General features: G+C 37.7%; 1 protein-coding gene and 1 non-coding gene across 2 annotated transcripts in view; both read left to right on the top strand.

Moving 5' to 3' along the window:
* Positions 1-21627, top strand: part of NAV3 (neuron navigator 3) — an 839545-nt gene that overhangs the window by 402689 nt on the left and 415229 nt on the right. The gene's annotated exons all lie outside the window — the stretch shown is intronic.
* On the top strand, positions 826-932 carry LOC117314334 (U6 spliceosomal RNA). The gene has a single exon (XR_004529086.1). It is a non-coding gene; the product is annotated as a U6 spliceosomal RNA (small nuclear RNA).

Genomic DNA, 21627 nt, shown 5'->3' with positions numbered 1-21627 from the left:
CTTTGCTCATTGTCAAATTCAAGATTTCTGTTGTTCTAGTTGAGCAAAAATTTTTGTATATCATGATTTCAAGATGGTGGGTAAGATTCAACTTGGCCTTTTAAGTTAAGATACATGTGATGTTAAGCCATCCCACAGTGTTGACAATAAACTTTCAATGACATAAAGTGAAGTGGGAAATATTCTCCCACCCTAATCTTACCCAGGGCTATTGAAAAGAGATGTTCTTCTTTAATGATGACAGGCACGATGAAGGAAAACTTGGTATGAACTACAGTTCTAAAGAGAGTGATTCTAACCAGACTGTACTGATGGGCATCAGATGAACAGAGAAGGAAATATAATTGTAAACGGAAAAGGCGGGACTTTTTGTTTCTAACGATTCTGTTACATTGAGGGATATTTGAGGATCTGACCACGAAGGATTCAGTAAAACCTGAGAGTGGGTTTAACATTTTAAAACATTTTTAAATATTAAAACTTAGATGAAGTCATAAAAGGTATGTAATTAACTTTTGCAGATGATAGCAATATGGGAGGGAGCATTAATATGATGGATGAGAACATCAGTGTACAAGGTTGATGGATTGCATCAAATTATGGGATTAAATTTGAATGTAAATATTTATTGTAAAAACCAGTTTGGACAGTTTTAAGGTAGTGGAAACACAGCTTGATAGCAAATGATGCTTTTTAAAAAAGTGAATCTGGGTATTTTTATATGACTATAAGATTAATATGAGCCAGTAGTATGAAGCAGCTGCTAAAAAATAAAAACCTTAGGCACGATAGAAGCATAGTAAAGATCAAGAGAAGTCCTAGACAGTGCTTGCTTCGGCAGCATGTATACTAAAAATTGGAATGATACAGAGAAGATTGGCATGGCCCCGAGCAAGGATGACATGCACATTCGTGTAGTGTTCCATATTTTTACCTCACACCAGTCAGAATGGCTATCATTAAAATGTCTACAAATAATAAATTCTGGAGAGGGTGTGGAGAAAAAGGAACCCTCCTACACTGTTGGTGGGGATATATTTTGGTGCAGCCACTATGAGAAACAGTATGGAGGTTCCTCAAAAAAACTAAAAATAGAGTTGCCATATGATCTAGCAATCCCACTCCTGGACATATATCTGGAGAAAACTCTAATTCAAAAAGACACATGCACCCCAATGTTCATAGCAGCGCTATTTACAATAGCCAAGACGTGGAAGCAACCTAAGTATCCATTGACAGATGAATGGATAAAGAAGGTGTGGTATACATGTACAATGGGATACTACTAAAAGAATGCACTAATTCCATTAAAAAGAATGAACTACCCATCTGCAGCAATGTAGATGGACCTAGAGATTATCACACTGAGTGAAATAAGTCAGAAAGAGACAAATATTGTATGATATCACTAATATGTGGAATCTAAAATATGACAGAAATGAACTTGTTTACAAAACAAACAGACTCACAGACACAGAAGACAGACTTATGATTACCAAAAAGGAAAGGGGGTGAGGGAGGGATAAATTAGGAGTTTGTGATTAACAGATATCACTACTATATATAAAGTAGATAAACAATAAGGACCTACTGTATAGCACAGGAAACTATATTCAATGTCCTGTAATAAACCATAATGGAAGAGAATATGAAAAAGAATATATATCTATATCTATCTTCCTATCTATTAATCTATCTATTTATCTATCTACGTACCTACCTATAGTATAACTGAATCACTTTGCTCTACACCAAAAACTAACACAACATTGTAAATGAATTATACTTCAAAAAAATAAACAGATTAAAAAAAATTCCTAGACACTTTGCACACTGTGATGTGCAGGCCGCATCCAGAGGGTTGTGCTGCTGTCTGTGAGCTATGATTTAAGAAGAGTGCTTAATATGTCAGAGTGGGTCCAAACGAGGCTGGAGGCTGACCAGTTTTCTTCAGATATTCAAATTGCCGATGGAACAGATGCTGGAATTATTTTCTTTCAAGTAAAAGCTTCAAGAAGCAGACTTGATTCTTCTGGGAAGGCATGGGCAGCCACTGCCAGAGAGATACAATAAAGAGGAATCTTTGGTTCGATAGAGACTAAAAGGAATAACTTCTATTTTCCTTTTAAAAGTCGAAGATGCCATGATTATGGCATTATTGATGCCATAATAAATAATGCCGTGATTATTGAATATAAATCTAAGATTTGAGAAAGCAAAAAGAAAGACAGTCCTGGGTAAGAACTGAGATAGGCTGTGACTGGAGGGTCTCACTCTTGATTAGCTTCTGGGCCTATTTTAAAGCATGTTGTTTGGACCTCGGCTCTCCATTTAAAGCCTGAATTGGACTTAATTGTGATACAGTGTCAAGTGATAAAGGAGCATATCACAAGGCATATACTGTTAGCGTTAAAAAGGGAAAGTCAGAAATAGCTTCACGTGGATTTTTTTCCCAAATCAAGCAACGCAATGAAGTACAACAAAAAAGGCAGAACGCCGAACTCACAAGAAATGATGGTCTATCCCTTTTGAAGGTTTTCATGAACTATATATAACAGGATTATAGTTTTTTACACTGTAGTTCACTTAGAATTGAAAATGAAGGTGCCTTCGGCTACCTGACTGCCTTTATAATTCTTAGTGATTCCTACAGTCTCCTGGCAAATTGTAAGAATTTTCTTTTTCTCCTTCTTGTTTATTTTCAGGGAGATGTTCTTTAGAGTTTCACAAAGATGTAGTAGATCTTAGTTTGAACAAATTGATCCTCTTATTTCTTCAGAATCTATTATGTGTATGGAAGTCTAATTTGGTGTGGGTCAGGGCAAAGGAAATATAACGACACTGGGTAACAAAAGAGACAAAAAAGGATGACTGATGTGTTAACACCCTTATAAGCCTCTCTACTTCAGAAATACCAGTCTTGGATAAAGCTGTTGTTGAAAGAATGCTTTTTTCTCCCTCAAGTCCAATATCCAGACACACACAAGTATACACATACTGTTTTTATAATCTAGAAATGTTATAGGAATCTGAGAATACATTTTCTATTATTAAATGACACATTGTTCAAGTCAAGGTTTTGTTTTGTTTTGTTCTTTCACAACCGAGTTTATAGTCAATTGTCCTGTGACATTAACACATTGTAGGTATTCTTAGTTTGTTATTAAAGAAAATATTGGGAATATTAGACATCTTCAGGGAAATTTTTTAAAAATATTACTAGATGGGTGAACATTTATCCTTTCCAAGAATATAAAATTTGTGACTCATTTTTATCTTTGGTTTTCCACTGTAAAGAATGGGTGTCAGCTTCCTATGTAATTTTGATTTGTTTATCCAGCAGTTTTGTTGGTCTGTGCAGTTTTCTATGTGCCAATTGTGGTCAATATTTGGTTTCCATAAAAGGTATGAGTTTTCTTTGAGGCTATCTTTCTTGCCATTGCCAAACCCACAACTGATGCACCATTACTTTGACTTTTGTTCTTAATTTAAACTTGGCACAGGTCCTGTCTTTGGTGTAAAACATGAAGCAAACTCCATTTTGACCTGGAATCTGGGGAGGAAACTATTTGCTTGACATTCTCTAAAGAGACATATAGACAGGATGTTTGTGTTGCTCTTATAGGGATAGAACTGCTACCTGAATGTGCCAGTACCCACAAGTTCAGGGTTGGCACTGCTATTAAAAAAGAAAAAATCTAGCCAAGTCCGTTTTTCTCAGTTTATAGGTAAAAGCAGGTAAAGACACATCAAAATGTCTCTGTTTAATGGAATGCAAAGCAATCCATTTAAAAAGGCTGGAACAGGATTTAAATCCAGACTGCCTGAGTTTGAATTCTGACTCTACCACTTATATGCCCAGGCAAGTTATTTAACCTGAGTCTATTGTCTCAACTGTAAAAATGAGACATCAGAAGTTTCAACCTCATGGAGCTCTTGGAAGGATTAAGGTAAGTGACTTAGAACAGGGATTGACACAGAGTAGCCTCTTCCTTCTTCTCCTCATTTCTCAGAATTGAATATGCAAGTTACATTCCTTTTTGGCAAGAGTACGGGGTTTAGGGTCTTCAGAGAGTTACCTTTTGACATTCTGGCCTCATTGTCACCCTGCTCTAACTTACCTAGTCAATGACTTAGTCCTTACTTGTTACCTAGCAAACTGAATGGTAACCCTGTGACCTGAGGTGCTAATACATCTCTAAGATGTGAACCATTCAGTCATATTTTTTGAATAATTTAGGTCTCGTAAGCTCAGTTCATCCATACTTTGGAAATTTTTCAATCTTCTGTAAGAGCTACGTGGGGCTAGAAATTGAAACCACATAAAACAGTAAAAAAGAATTCCGACCAACTTTTACCTGTCAAATAAAGCCATTTATTCATATTTATTGAGTGTCTAGGACCTTCACAGTGGAGAAAACTACTTAATCATTCTCATGAGCTCCCTGCCTTGCACATTGTAGACACCTAATAAAATGGTTTTTTCAATTGAAGTTTATGACCAAGCTTTTCACAGTGAAGATTCCTTTTCAAATATTCTTTTAAAAGTAGATACCCAGTCAGAAGTGGAGAAGTAGCAATTGCTGAGCTTAGCAGTAGCCAAAAGCGAACTTCATCCCTAAGTCTAATGACAGCTTCTTGGATGCAGCTCATGTGTGTTTCTCTTCTCTCTCTTTTTAAAGACAATCCCTAGGTTTGGATCTACTGCTGATTTTGCAGTTTTTACTGGTTAGGTCATATTGAGAATGATGATAGCATTAAAAATGAAATGTTGTATTCTTTTTTAATCCTTTGCCCCAGATTAGTTGAAAAGGGAGAGAGAAGAGGGGGAGATCCATTACTATTGTTCTGCAACACTGAACTAATTGCTTCTTAAGAAATAGCATGAAAGTTGTACACATTATATAAAAAATTATTGTCTAAAGTGAAATTATTTTACAGATGAAGATAATGAGTGCTTATTGAGGTAATAATGCATCGAATTATATTCAAAGGAGAATTAAATAAAAGATGTTCCGTCATTCTACACATGGTTCACTAACAGAAATTCAAGATTTTTCACATTGGTAAGACAGCCACTTTTAGTGCCACTAAATTTTGTGCCGCTTTTAGCGCCACATAATTAACTGTGATTTTGAGTCTTCACATATGGAAAAAAATTAGGCTAGTACACTTGTTTGTTTCAGAAACAGTTAATAATTTTTAGTTTATCACTGAAATGATATATATTTCTGAATGAGCTTCTCCAGAGGCATGTCACAGGCATCTCATCATTCAGTATCACCCTGCCTTTCTGTCAGTTTTAGCCATTTAGAGCCGCTATTTTGGCCATTAACTCTCAGGTCCTTCACTCTCCTCAAGCTGATCTTGACACAGGATTAGGAATACCAAAGCTTCCAGTCACAAGGAACCAGTGTCAAAGATATTAACTGAATTATCTGTTGGCTTAATTCCCCATTCATGCTCACATGGGAAGGGAATAACTATATGTAAGAGTTCTTTTACAGCTATACTCCAGTACAGGCAATGGCTGTTACCACTTCCCTATATTGGATCATTATGGTGACCTTCATTGCTCCTAAAGAACTCCTTTACCTAGTCTTTCTCTTCCATGGTCTCAATTCGTAGCATACAAATGTAGTTCTCTGTTTCTGTACAGCCCAGACTTTGAGGTTAATTGAATATCTAATTCTTACCTACTAAAATTGGGTAGCTGCAGAAAGCAAGCTTCTTAATCAAAATTTCGTGTTTCTTGCTGCTACTAAAATAGGCAGGAAGGCAGGCCTGTTAACCGGTATTAGTGAGACTTCATGAGAATCTCAGGAAAATGTTAATTTCCTTTTGGCTGTGCTTCCAATGAATTAGCTGTTTATGTGAAACTTTGCCTGTATTGCTCATGAGACCAATGATGCTCTGAGGTTTTTTCCCTCTGCCTTGGAAAAAAGTGTGGCCAGAGTCGTGTTCCTTATGATATTGTTACTTTGCTCCCGATTTTGCACTAAACTCAAAGACGTAATCAGGTAGTGTTGGGTGAAAATTGTTGGCATGAATAGAGAATCTTTTATCAAAAGATTTAAATATGATATCCTAAACGATAAGTTTCTTTCCTGAATTAAAAAACAAAACCCCAATAACTTAATTTTCCTTTATTTCTCAGTTAGCTGTGAAGGTAAGCTGCAGGTAAACCTTTTCATACAGATGTGTACCTCACCATCTTGGTATTTCTAAGCCTCTTTTTCCTGAAATCTGTTTTACTCAGACTTTTTTTTTTTTCCTGATAGACTATTTCTGAAATTGATACAGATCTCTTATATCACAATTAACAATTTCCAGTTTATTTTTTTCTAATAAGGCTCTTCTTTTATTATTTTTTTTATTGGAGTATAGTTGCTTTACAATGTTGTGTTAGTTTCTGTTGTACAACAAAGTGAATCAGCTATATGTTACATACATCCTCTCCCTCTTGGACCTCCATCCCACCCCTCTAGGTCACCACAGAGCACCTAGCTGAGCTCCCTGTGCTATACAGCAGGTTCCCACTAGCTATCTATTTTACACATGGTAGTGTATACATGTCAATCCTAATCTCCCAATTCATCCCCCCTCCCCCTCCCCTGTGTCCACACGTCCGTTCTCTATGTCTGCGTCTCTATTCCTGCCTTGCAAATAGGAAATACATGACTTTAATTTAACATAGGCTACATATATTTTGGCCTGTTTGCTCATCCATATCTACCATCTACCAACTATGTGCTGGGCATGTGAAGGGTACAAAGCCCTCTGCCTTTATTTGGTGGGAGTTACAGTCTCCTTTTTGAGAAGCTATTGGAGAGTAACATTAATGGGTTAAAATTATGTCAAATTAGAAATCCTTTTAAGACATATTTAAGGATAAAAATTACTTTAAAGATCTTAATACACTATAGGAAAGCACAGGAAAAATCCTAAAATACTAACTTAGAATGGGCTTGGGAATAGAAATATCAACTTTGGAATCCTAGCACTGTTACTTAACAGGCACAAATTACACTTGCCTTTTTGCATTCTCATTTTGTTTTCCCTAAAAAATAGAGGTGTGTGAGAACTATGTGATATAATATGCACAACTACTGCCACCCAGTAGGTTCTTAATGCATTTTGCCTTTATTTTTATTACCAATGTTATTGAAAACAAGAGTTTATGGAAATTAAGTAGACTTATAAAAATTAGAACATTACAGGATAGAATAATCTTTCAGAATGTTGGCTTATATGGCTTTTTAAGTTTATGTATGTCATACTTATTTGACTGTCAAATTTATTTTTAAAATTTCAATTCCCTCTTATCTCCAGGAAGCATGTATTTTTATTTTTCCATGCAGTATGTTGTCCTCCTTATTATTCTGGACATGGAAATAAAGGAGTGCTTGGAAATGTCTAGATTGTCTTGGCCATTCTCTTGTTACATTCAGTGATGTCAGTAAGACAGGCTCCTTCAGGAGCTGTGTACTTTATGAGTCTGGAGTGTCATATAAAAAAGAAATATCCATAACTGTATATTTTATGGCTGGAGGTTATATAAAGATTCTTGGTCGACTTTCTTTTGAGATTGAGTATTTCAGTAATGGATTAAAATTGACATTCTGAATTATTATGTAATTATTTTGCATTATTCTTATTTGAAAGTAAAGAGCTCCTAATAACCAAAATATAGATGTACTTTGGATGTCTTTGACATATACAGTGTCCACCAAATCTTTCCACCTATCGTTAATAGGTACATTTCAGCTACACTATTTTTTTTAAGGCTAATTCTTTTTTACTTTATCTTATTTTTTTATCATCTTTATTGGAGTATAATTGCTTTGCAATGGTGTGTTAGTTTCTGCTTAATAACAAAATGAATCAGCTATACATATACATATGTCCCCATATCTCCTCCCTCTTGCATCTCCCTCCCACCCTCCCTATCACACTCCTCTAGGTGTTCACAAAGCACCCTCCCTGTGCTATGTGGCTGCTTTCCACTTGCTATCCGTTTTACATTTGCTAGTGTATATATGTCCATGCCCTCTCACTTTATCCCAGCTTACCCTTCCCCCTCCCTGTGTCCTCAAGTCCATTCTCTACGTCTGCATCTTTATTCCTGCCTTGCCCCTAGGTTTTTCAGAACCTTTTTTTTTTTTTTTTTTTTTTTTATATTCCATATGTATGTCTTAGCACATGGTATTTGTTTTCTCTTTCTGACTTACTTCACTCTTTATGACACTCTAAGTCCATCCACCTCACTACAAATAACTCAATTTCGTTTCTTTTTATGGCTGAGTAATAAGGCAAGAATATACAATGGAGAAAAGACAGCCTCTTCAATAAGTGGTGCTGGGAAAACAGGACAGCTACATGTAAAAGAAAGAAATTAGAACACTCCACAACACCATACACAAAAATAAACTCAAAATGGATTAAAGACCTAAATGTAAGGCCAGACACTATAAAACCCTTAGAGGAAAACATAGGCAGAACACTCTATGACATAAATCACAGCAAGATTCTTTTTGACCCACCTCCTAGAGAAATGGAAATAAAACTAAAATAAACAAATGGGACCTAATGAAACTTAAAAGCTTTTGCACAGCAAAGGAAACCATAAACAAGATGAAAAGACACCCCTCAGAATGGGAGAAAATGTTTGCAAATGAAGCAGCTGACAAAGGATTAATCTCCAAAATTTACAAGCAGCTCATGCAGCTCAATATCAAAAAAACAAAACAACCCAATCCAAAAATGGGCAGAAGACCTAAATAGACATTTCCCCAAAGAAGATACACAAATTGCCAACAAACACATGAAAAGATGCTCAACATCACTAATCATTAGAGAAATGCAAATCAAAACTACCATGAGGTATCACCTCATACCGGTCAGAATGGCCATCATCAAAAAATGTAGAAACAATAAATGCTGGAGAGGGTGTGGAGAAAAGGGAACACTCTTGCACTGTTGGTGGGAATGTAAATTGATACAGCCACTATGGAGAACAGTATGGAGGTTCCTTAAAAAACTACAAATAGAACTACCTACCATATGACCCAGCAATCCCACTACTGGGCATATACCCTGAGAAAACCATAATTCAAAAAGAGTCATGTACCACAGTGTTCATTGCAGCTCTATTTTCAATAGTCAGAACATGGAAGCAACCTAAGTGTCCATCAACAGATGAATGGATAAAGAAGATGTGGCACATATATACAGCTACACTATTTATTTAACTGTTCCCTGCCATTTAAGAAAAAATGACATTTAGTAGTTTTATGTCATTCCTGAAAAGATTCTTCTTTGTTATTTAACTTGCTAGAAACTCCTAACTTCACTCTTAGCTTAAGATTTCAGTTACTACTTCCTTAAGACTAAAACCTCCCAGTTTGCAATGTATTGGACACACCGTTTACGTCTATTAGGTGGCCTTTCCTAGTTTATACTAAGTAGCAAAGTTAGAGCTTTATTTCTTGCTCATGTTCAGTATTGTATGAGGCTCCCCTTCATGTACCTTCATGGTGGGACACAAGCTGAGGGGCAACCCTTTCCTGGGCCATGCCAAGATGGTGACAGATTGGAAAAAGAGATTGTAAGACTACATGCTGGCTCTTAACAGCTTCTGCTCGTATGAGGCCTGTGTCTCATATCTTTTCCACTCATATTTCATGAGCCAAAGTCAGTCACATGGCCAAGCCTGATGATAATGTGATGGAAAATATTGTTTCCTGCAGCAGTGGGCCTGGTTTGTAGGGGAGGGGAGCAGCAAAAATGTTTAGACAAAATTATAGTCCACCACACTACCTCAGTATTGCTCTCTTGACATGTTGAAATGTGCCTTCCTCGCTATAATTCGAAAATACCATGTATTCACTTTTTAAACATATATTGAGCATTAACTATTATATATTCCCCATAGTCAGTGATTGTACAGACTTTAATATTAAGGACCATAAGCTGAAAGAAGAGTCTACTGATGTGCTTAGCTCTTGTCCTCCTGATATTTCTATACATATTCAATAATTTTCATAATGTTTTCCATGATACTCTTTTCACTCACCTTTTGTGATGCCAAAAGGTGACTTGGACTTTTTAAAGAGAGATGGGATTGGAATTCTACCTCTGTGATTCATTAGCAATGTGATCTTAGTTATTAATTCTCCTTGATCTCCCTTTTCCTGAATACTCTGGGATTATACAAAACATGTGAATCACCTGGTCAATCACCTTGATGCATTATAAATTTTCAGGCAAGTCATATCTTGTATCACTTCCACCATAACCCTCTAGGAACTCTCATTTCACTCAGAATTAAAACAGAAGCCCTTTTTGTGTTCTACAAACTTCACGATGATCTGTCCCCATGGTTCTCACCCTTGCTTACTTTGCTCCAACTATGTTGGGCTTCTTGATAATCCAAAACACAGAAAGCACAGTCCAGGCTTGGCACTTCTGCTACTGATGTTCCCACTGGAATGTTATTTCTTTAAATATCTACAAGGCTTGTGTCATCATTTATTTCTGCTTAAATGTCATCTCATTAGAAAGGCCTCTGGCCACTGTGTTTAAGATATCACCTCTTCTATCACTCTATAACTTCTTATCTTGACATATGTTTTCTATTTTGATTTATCATCACTAGACATATATATATGTGTGTGTTTGTTTACTGGTTTATGATTTTTTCCTCCCTCTAGAATTTAAACTTCATAAGAACAGAGACTGTTTTGTATACTGTACATTCTACCACCTACAATGCTTCCTGGCCCATAGTAGGTGATTAGTAATTGATGAGTAAATAAATTTAACTTATATCATTCAGGAGAATAAATAATAAGGTTAAACAGAGAACAAAAGACAGGTTCCTTGTATCTTCTATTTATTACTCAATACCAGAAAAGGTGACTGAGACATAATTATGGAATATCTATATTTATCTTCCAAGTCGCTACCCAATTTTTTTTTTGAATTTTATTTTATTTTTTTATACAGCAGGGTCTTATTAGTCATATATTTTATACACATCAGTGTATACATGTCAATCCAATTCTCCCAATTCATCACACCACCACCCCCACCTGGCACTGCTTTCCCCCCCTTGGTGTCCATACATTTGTTCTCTACGTCTGTGTCTCAGTTTCTGCCCTGCAAACCAGTTCATCTGTACCATTTTTCTAGGTTGCACGTATATGCGTTAATATGCGATATTTGTTTTTCTCCTTCTGACTTCACTCTGTATGACAGTCTCTAGATCCACCCATGTCTCTACAAATGTCCCAATTTCTTTCCTTTTTATGGCTGAGTAATATTCCATTGTATATATGTACCACATCTTCTTTATCTATTCGTCTGCTGATGGGTATTTAGGTTGCTGCCATGACCTGGCTATTGTAAGTAGTGCTGCAATGAACATTGGGGTCCATGTGTCTTTTTGAATTATGCTTTTCTCTGGGTATATGCCCAGTAGTGGGATTGCTGGGTCATATGGTAATTCTATTTTTAGTTTTTTAAGGAATCTCCATACTGTTCTCCATAGTGGCTGTATCAATTTACATTCCCACAATCAGTGCAAGAGTGTTCCCTTTTCTCCACACCCTCTGCAGCATTTATTGTTTGTAGATTTTTTGATGATGGCCATTCTGACTGGTGTGAGGTGATACCTCATTGTAGTTTTGATTTGCGTTTCTCTAATAATTAATGATGTTGAGCAGCTTTTCATGTGTGTCTTGGCCATCTGTATGTCCTCTTTGGAGAAATGTCTATTTAGGTCTTCTGCCTATTTTTTGATTGGGTTGTTTGTTTTTTTAATATTGAGCTGCATGAGCTGTTTATATATTTTGGAGATTAATCCTTTGTCTTTTGATTCGTTTGCGGATATTTTCTCCCATTCTGAGGGTTGTCTTTTCGTCTTCTTTGTAGCTTCCTTGGCTGTGCAAAAGCTTTTAAGTTTCATTAGGTCCCATTTGTTTATTTTTGTTTTTATTTCCATTACTCTAGGAGGTGGATCAAAAAAAATCTTGCTATGATTTATATCAAAGAGTGCTCTTCCTATGTTTTCCTCTAAGAGTTTTATAGTGTCCGGTCTTACATTTAGTTCTCTAATCCATTTTGAGTTTACTTTTGTGTATGATGTCAGGGAGTGTTCTAATCTCATACTTTTAAATGTACCTGTCCAGTTTTCCCAGCACCACTTATTGAAGAGGCTGTCTTTTCTCCATTGTATATCCTTGCCTCTTTTGTCATAGATTAGTTGACCATAGGTGTGTGGGTTTATCTCTGGGCTTTCTATCCTGTTCCATTGAGCTATATTTCTGTTTTTGTGCCAGGACCATATTGTCTTGATTATTGTAGCTTTGCAGTATAGTCTGAAGTCAGGGAGTCTGATTCCTCCAGCCCTGTTTTTTTCCCTCCAGACTGATTTGACTCTTCGGGGTCTTTTGTGTCTCCATACAAATTTTCTGTTCTAGTTCTGTAAAAAATGCCATTGGTGATAGGGATTGCATTGAATCTGTAGATTGCTTTGGATAGTATAGTCATTTTCACAATATTGATTCTTCCAATCCAAGAACATCGTATATCTCTCCATCTGTTGGTATCATCTTTAATTTCTTTCAACAGTGTCTTATAGTTTTCTGCATACAGGTCTTTTTGTCTCCCTAGGTAGGTTTATTCCTAGGTATTTTATTCTTTTTGTTGAAATGGTAAATGGGAGTGTTTCCTTAATTTCTCTTTCAGATTTTTCATCATTAATGTATAGGAATGCAAGAGATTTCTGTGCATTAATTTTGTATCCTGCAACTTTACCAAATTCATTGATTAGCTCTAGTAGTTTTCTGGTGGCATCTTTAGGATTCTCTATGTATAGTATCATGTCACCTGCAAACAGTGACAATTTTACTTCTTCTTTTCCAATTTGTATTCCTTTTATTTCTTTTTCTTCTCTGATTGCTGTGGCTGGGACTTCCAAAATTGTGTTGAATAATAGTGGCAAGAGTGGACAACCTTGTCTTGTTCCTCATCTTAGAGGAAATGCTTTCAAATTTTTCACTATTGAGAATGATGTTTGCTGTCAGTCTGTCGTATATGGCATTTACTGTTTACTGAACCTACCTACTGTTGAGGTAGGTACCCTTTATGCCCACTTTCTGGAGAGTGTTTATCGTAAATCGGTGTTGAATTTTATCAAAAGCTTTCTCTGCATCTATTGAGATGATCATATGGTTTTTATTCTTCAATTTGTTAATATGGTGTATCACATTGACTGATTTGCATATATTGAAGAATCCTTGCATCCCTGGGATAAATCCCACTTTATCATGGTGTATGATCCTTTTAATGTGTTGTTGGATTCTGTTTGCTAGTATTTTGTTGAGGATTTTTGCATCTATATTCATCAGTGACAATAATCTTTAATTTTCTTTTTTTTATAGTATCTTTGTCTGGTTTTGGTATCAGGGTGATGGTGGCCTCATAGAATGAGTTTGGGAGTGTTCCTTCCTCTGCAATTTTTTGGAAGAGTTTGAGACGGATGGATGTTAGCTCTTCTCTAAATGTTTGATAGAATTCACCTGTGAAGCCATCTGGCCCTGGACTTTTGTTTATTGGAAGATTTTTAATCACAGTTTCAATTTCAGTGCTTGTGATTGGTCTGTTCATGTTTTCTATTTCTTCCTGGTTCAGTCTTGGAAGGTTATACCTCTCTAAGAATTTGTCCATTTCTTCCAGGTTGTCCATTTTATTGGCATAGAGTTACTTGTAGTAGTCTCTTAGGATGCTTTGTATTTCTGCTGTGTCTGTTGTAACTTCTCCTTTTTCCTTTCTTATTTTATTGATTTGAGTCCTCTCCCTCTTTTTCTTGATGAGTCTGGCTAATGGTTTATCAATTCTGTTTATGTTCTCAAAGAACCAGTTTTTAGTTTTTTGAACTTTGCTATTGTTTCCTTTGTTTCTATTTCATTTACTTCTGCTCTGATCTTTATGATTTCTTTCCTTCTACGAACTTTGGGTTTTGTTTGTTATTCTTTCTCTAGTTCCTTTAGGTGTAACGTTAGATTGTTTATTTGAGATTTTTCTTGTTTCTTGAGGTAGGCTTGTATAGCTATATACTTCCCTCTTAGAACTGCTTTTGCTGCATCCCATACGTTTTGGATTGTCGTGTTTTCATTGTCATTTGTCTCTAGGTATTTTTTGATTTCCTCTTTGATTTCTTCAGTGATCTTTTGGTTATTTAGTAACGTATTGTTTAGCCTCCATGTGTTTGTGTTTTTTACGTTTTTTTCCCTGTAATTGATTTCTTGTCTCATAGAGTTGTGGTGAGAAAAGATGCTTTATATGATTTCAATTTTCCAAATTTTATTGAGGCTTGATTTGTAACCCAGGATGTGATCTGTTCTGGAAAATGTTCCGTGTGCACTTGAGAAGAAAGTGTAATCTGCTGTTTTTGGATGGAATTTCCTTTAAGTATCAATTAAATCTCTCTGGTCTATTGTGTCATTTAAAGCTTATTTTTCCTTATTAATTTTCTGTTTGGATGATCTGTCCATTGGTGTAAGTGAGGTGTTAAAGTCCCCCACTATTATTGTGTTACTGTCGATTTCCTCTTTTACAACTGTTATCAGTTGCCTTATGCATTGAGGTGCTCCTATGTTGGGTACATATATATTTATAATTGTTATATCTTCTTCTTGGATTGATCCCTTAATCATTATGTAGTGTCCTTCCTTGTCTCTTGTGACATTCTTTATTTTAAAGTCTATTTTATCTGATATGAGTATTGGTACTCCAACTTTCTTTTGATTTACATTTGCATGGAATATCTTTTTCCATCCCCTCACTTTCTGTCAGAATGTGTCACTAGGTCTGAAGTGCGCCTCTTGTAGACAGCATATATATGGGTCTTGTTTTTGTATTCATTCAGTGAGCCTATGTCTTTTGGTTGGAGCATTTAATCCATTCATGTTTAAGGTAATTATCAATATGTATGTTCCTATTACTATTTTCTTAAGTGTTTTGGGTTATTTTTTGTAGGTCCTTTTCTTCTCTTGTTTTTCCCACTTAGAGAAGTTCCTTTAGCATTTGTTGTAGAGCTGGTTTGCTGGTGCTGAATTCTCTTAGCTTTTGCTTGTCTGTAAAGCTTTTGATTTCTCTGTGGAATCTGAATGAGGTCCTTGCTGGGTAGAGTAATCTTGGTTGTAGGTTCTTCCCTTTCATCACTTTAAGTATATCATGCCACTCCCTTCTGGCTTGTAGAATTTCTGCTGAGAAATCAGCTGTGAACCTTAAGGGAGTTCCCTTGTATGTTATTTGTCATTTTTCCTTTGTTACTTTCAGTAATTTTTCTTTGTCTTTAATTTTTGCCAATTTGATTACTATGTGTCTTGGCATGTTTCTCCTTGGGCTTATCCTGTATGGGACTCTGCACTTCCTAGACTTGGGTGGCTGTTTCCTTTCCCACGTTAGGGAAGTTTTTGACTATAATTTCTTCAAATATTTCCTCTGGTCCTTTCTCTCTCTCTTCTGCTTCTGGGACCCCTATAATTCAAATGTTGTTGCATTTAATCTTGTCCCAGAGATCTCTTAGGCTCTATTCATTTCTTTTCCTTCTTTTTTCTTTATTCTGTTCCGCAGCAGTGACTCCCACCATTCTGTCTTCCAGGTCACTTATCCGTTCTTCTGCCTCAGTTACTCTGCTATTGATTCCTTCTAGTGTATTTTTCATTTCAGTTATTGTATTGTTCATCTCTGTTTGCTTGTTCTTTAATTCTTCTACATCTTTGTTAAACATTTCTTTCATCTTCTCGATCTTTGCCTCCATTCTTTTTCCAAGGTGCTGGGTCATCTTCACTGTCATTATTCTGAATTCTTTTTCTGGAAGGTTGCCTATCTCCACTTCATTTAGTTGTTTTTCTGGGGTTTTATCTTGTTCCTTCATCTGGTACATAGCCATCTGCCTTTTCATCTTGTCTGTCTTTCGGTGAATGTGGTTTTTGTTCCACAGGCTGTAGGACAGTAGTTCTTCTTGCTTCTGCTGTCTGCCCTCTGGTGGATGAGGCTGTCTGAGAGGCTTGTGCAAGTTTCCTGATGGGAGGGACTGGTGGTGGGCTCAATAGTTGTGGCTCGCGGGCTCTAGAGCGCAGGCTCAGTAGTTGTGACGCACAGGCCTAGTTGCTCCACGGCATATGGGACCTTCCTGGACCAGGGCTTGAACCCGTGTCCCCTGCATTGGCAGGCAGATTCTTAACCACTGCGCCACCAGGGAAGCCCCTCATTGCATCTGTATTTCACTGCTATCATGTTATTTTTTTTTCAAGTTTAATAGACAAAAAACAGCATTTCATCATTTTTAATTTGTTTTTGATTAGCAGGAATATTTATCATAACTAATAGTTATTGAGAACCACCTGTGTGCTAGGATTGTAGTAGTTGCTTTATTAATGTTATCTAGCTCTTCACAAAGATATGAAGATGTGTTAAAGGGTAAAGGGGTCCCAGAAGGTTTCCAAAATTTGCCAGACTCACACAGCTTTAAGTGGCGGAGCTGGGATCTCAGATCTTTGTTTTTGACTGACTTAGGAATTTATGTAGGGCCAGTGGTCTTGAGATTCCAGGGAGCTATAAATTGAACTTTATTTCATAGGCAATGAAACTATGTTAATTGAAATGAGTGTGAAACTCTAAATATAGTCCTCTGATTCTTAGGTAACTCCTCAAATAAAATCATCTCTGGTGCCCAATATAGCTGAAGTTACCTGAGAAATGGGCTCTAAATGGATCAAATGTCATTATTTTGGTTATCTGCTATGTTTGTTCAAATGAACAAGTATTAATTAACTCTGTTGTAGATATTCACCACTCTACTAACAAATATGCAGGAGTTAAATAAGGTTGCTTATTGATGAAGACCGTCTGATTTTAAAAATATTTCCAGATTATATTTCATTTTGATTCTAGAGGAATCGAGGACTTTTTCCTAGTAGTCCGTCTGCCCTGTACGGCTGTTTTTCTGGATTCTAAAGCGCTGTCACATAACTTCTGCTTGAAGTTATGCCTCAGTATGCAGTGGGTTCCTGTTTGCAGCAGAAGCCCAAAGAATGAATTGAAAGTGTCCTCTTTGTTTGTATATATTAATGTATAAGTGCTTCTTTCCCAGGATCAGTTTTAAATCCAAGGGAGCTGGAACCTTTTTAGTGGTGATTTGAACCTCCTAGACTGTTGAACATTGTGAACATCAGAAGATCTCTGGTATAGAATATGTTTAATATTTTGAATCTCCATTAGCACCAATATGAAATCCAGATATGGCAGGAAATATCCATGTGTATGAGGAAAGCAGCATCTTTTGAGTCACTGAGTAGCCATGTAAAAGAAGTTTTGAATCTTACTCTAAAATAATTTTCCTTTTGTCAGGATTTTAGTTACACATTCAGGTGGAGATCATTTTTATGCTGAGGAAATACCTTGGCCTTGGTCCCACTGTCCTGAACGGAATAGGAAGGGGCAGATGGATTTCTGGGAACCACAGAGCAGCATGCAAGTTTGCTTTGGAGACAGGGTTTCTTGCCATGCGTGTGAATTTCAAAGTGAAATGTTAACCTGCCTTAGCATCTCTAAGCCTTCATTGTTGGTTTTGGCTATTGTTTAGTGACACTTGTACTACCAGCAGTTGGAGAGTTTGCAAAGGCGTCTGTAGCCTTGTTTTTAATATTACTCTAGCTGTCAGTAAGTAGAACTTCAAAGCCATCATTTTGAAGAAGTTGCATTGAAAATGAACTCCATTTTAGATGAAATTCTTGGTCAAAGCAAGAGAAACATTATCATAAAAGTTTTATGACTTTTTCAGTGTTGACTTACAGGGTAGGATTCAGTATGAACCCAGGACAACGTGGAGCATACAGAGACTGGAAAGAAGGTAGAAGGTCACAGCCCTGGGCCACTAGGATGCCAAAACTTCTACCAAGCTCAAACGTGATTCAAGAAACTGTGTGTACTAGGAGTTAGGACCATAGTTAGTTCTTAGTGATAAGGTTTTTCCAGGCAAATGGATTTCTAGGAAACAAAGTTAAGTAATGTTAAGCTCTGACCACTTTAAAAGCAAAAGAAAACTCACCCTCCTACTGCTATCTTTCTGACTGAGGCCTTAAAGCTTACCCCAGGTTTCAGGTCAGGCTACTTAGCATTAGCAAAGATGCGAGAAACTAGAGCATTCTGGAAGAGGCCATATCCTCCACAAAGATTCTGTGGGCTTCCCCAGGAAGCGAGAATTTCTAGTTACATCTCTGCAAGGGGTCCGTTTTTTTGTTTTGTTTTTTTGATTGAGCATATCAGCAGGAAGTAAAGGTATAGAGCAAGTAGCAGGTATTTGACAGTGTAGGCTGGAGATGGGGGACATATTAAAAGCAAGGTACTAATCCACAAAGAGTGCTTCACATACATTAGAGGGGTTTCTGAGTGCCCATCACTAAATGCATTTCAAAGTGGGGTTCTTGTCCCAGAAAAGTCCAAAATCTCAGGCATGGTCATGAATCAGGGAAACTTCAGGGGAAATGTGGCAGTAGCCCAAGTCTTTTTACAACTATAATAGGGAATATCAGGAAGACTATCTCCCTATGCACGGATACTGGTTGATACAAGAAAAGAGAGGGGCGATCCAGGACCCTATATGTTATGAGGAGCACCGTATCCTGGCAGCTGACCATAGGACTGACTGTAGGAGAGTACTGATAATCTAAACCAAGGTTGATCCAGGCACACAACCTGAAAGTCAGTGGTCGCAGTGACCCCTGCTGTGATTGGTTGGCATGGACATAAAGAATACACTGGCTCTCTACTAGACCTAGTAGGAAGAGACCAGGCGTATCTATAGATCACCCCCTAAGGTAGATCCTAAAAACAATATGAATAAGAAAAACAGTTTACCATTAAAAAAAAAAAAAAGCCAATCAGAGATTATATTAGTACAGTGCCTAACACGTTCACTAGCTCAACTTTCACCCTACTGGTCTCTGCTAGGTTGTTACATGTTAAGAGAACAATATATAGTGGCACTGTTAATAATTCCATTTGAATTCAAATTTACTTCAAATATATATCTTTAAAAATAAAGAGATGGCATATTTGAGAACATCTTAGGCTGATGATGATAATGATGTTTTTGCCCAGAATACTTAGACTTTTACCTGCATAACGGTGGAATTACATGAAGGTAGTGATGGAACTGGATGATTCAGAGGAGAGAAGAGTGAAGGAAACAGAATAAACCACAGATTCTAGAAACTACAGTGCACAGTTTCCCCTGTTACTGTAGTAGGAGCGCTCACGGTCATTGCACAAAGCCATGTGGCTTAGTTAGCTTAACAGAATAATGGGAGAACAACAATCTTAGAAGGTTTTTAAAATTCTGTTTCAATGGGATTTTTTCCCAAAATTGACAGCTTATGTGCATATTAATATTTTTAACTCATAAATCTCCATCAGCTTCATACTTTTATTTTGAGAAACCCTAAGCAATGCCTTGCTGAAACCTGGAGTTACATAGAGAACTACTTTGAAACCACTCTGGGGATTCCACTGTCCCTCCCCAAGGAGGAGAGATGGAAGACTGTTATAATTCTGTAGCATCCTGAAGATCATCTGTTTCACTGTGCTACGCTGTGCAACTATCAAATCCCAGCCTCCCTGATGTTTGTGTTCTTTGAACTCTCTTATCATGGAAATGTTCAAAAGATGACTATTCCACATATGAACAGGGATAACTGCTACAAAGTTCGTAGTTGACAGAGCTCTTCCTCCTTAAAATTCCACCCATCTCTTCAAGTTCTTTATTGTTAAATGGACAATTTTATGCTAATTGATTATTCCCCACTGTGACACGACCGTTCTTACTTTCAGTGCCATAAATCTTCAGAACCTATTTATATTGAAACAACATACATATTGCCTCTACAGTTCCATGATGCCATTTATTAAATACTCATTGGATTATTCACGACACTGTATTATCCATTGTTTCTCCCATGAATACTGGCCTCTGGTGGCTCCCTCAGAGGTTGTTCCTATAAACACTAATAACCATGAATGGACCTCTTACTCAGAATGTGGAGGGAAATGCAAACCATAATTTGTTTCCTAGTCATGTTAAATTTAGAATTTAGAGTGTGAACTGAGAATAACACATCCATCTTTCAATTATATCTTTTCATGAACTCTTTTGGCCATAATAAGTGCTTTCTTAGATTGTAATCTTTTTTTAAATTTTTTTTATTTTTTGCGCGGTACGCGGGCCTCTCACTGCTGTGGCCTCTCCCGTTGCGGAGCACAGGCTCCGGAAGCGCAGGCTCAGCGGCCATGGCTCACGGGCCCAGCCGCTCCGCGGCATGTGGGATCCTCCCGGACCGGACCGGGGCACGAACCCGTGTCCCCTGCATCGGCAGGCAGACTCTCAACCACTGCGCCACCAGGGAAGCCCCGATTGTGATCATTTTGAATGTTAACCGTGCCCCTGTGTTCTACAGAAGTCCACCCATAGGTCAGGGGTGAGGGGACCTTGGATAGAGAGAGAGAAGTTGCCTCTTCATACAAGGAATATCTCTCCCTTGGCCATACAGCTGGCGACCGACCTGGGGAAGCACATCAGTAGGAAGTAAGAGAGGATATTGATCACAAGGACTCATTAGCATTAGGGAAAAACGGTCTTGAAAGGCCTTTGAGAAGATAGATATGGCCACTACTAGAGGACTGTCTGACAATTAGCAAATGGGGAGGGATGGCAGCTCTGCATGCAGTGGGCAATGAGTCCACAGGATAGAGTGCCTGCTGCTACCCCCTGCTACCCTTAAGTGCTATAGACTAGCAGCATCACCACAGTTGGAACATGGGCAAACTGATGCATGGGCCCACGAAGCTCAAGGCTGGTGGTAGACCTTTGGTTGCCCAGAACCTGAACTCGCCCTCTGTCCAACATGAATAAACATTGTTCAGGATCATTTATGTTTGCACCATTTTTGCAACCTAACCTTGTACAACCTTATGGAAGAAATAGTACACTGACGAGTGGGAGGGATCCTTTTCCAGGCTGCTCTCCTGGAACTAGAACAAGGTCACTAAGCCCTGAAATAGGTGTGAATCCCTAAACTAATCGGAACAACTGGTTCACCCCATACTTGGGATAAAGCATTGGAGAAGACCTCAAATAGAGGAAAACAGGAATAGGTCCAATACAGTTCTGGTCTGAATTCGAGGTACCACACCCAGATAGCACTGCAGACCCTGGTACACTCCAGGCACCAGAGAAGGGCTTCTTTAGAAAATTTCAGTGAAGTGGTATAATGTTTTAGTTATGCAAGAGGAATAAGTTCTAGAAATTTGCTGTACAACATAGCACCTATAGTTAATAATACTGTATTGCACACTTAAAAATTTGTCAAGGTCTTCCCTGGTGGCACAGTGGTTGAGAATCCGCCTGCCAATGCAGGGGACGCGGGTTCGTGCCCCGGTCCGGGAGGATCCCGCATGCCGTGGAGCAGCTGGGCCTGTGAGCCATGGCCGCTGGGCCTGCGCGTCCGGAGACTGTGCTCCGCAATGGGAGAGGCCGCAGCAGTGAGAGGCCCATGTAAC

Source organism: Tursiops truncatus, chromosome 11 (assembly GCF_011762595.2).
Source record: "Tursiops truncatus isolate mTurTru1 chromosome 11, mTurTru1.mat.Y, whole genome shotgun sequence".
NCBI classification, from domain to species: domain Eukaryota; kingdom Metazoa; phylum Chordata; class Mammalia; order Artiodactyla; family Delphinidae; genus Tursiops; species Tursiops truncatus.
The sequence above is the reverse complement of the archived record's forward strand: the minus strand, read 5'-3'. Positions and strand labels throughout refer to the sequence as shown.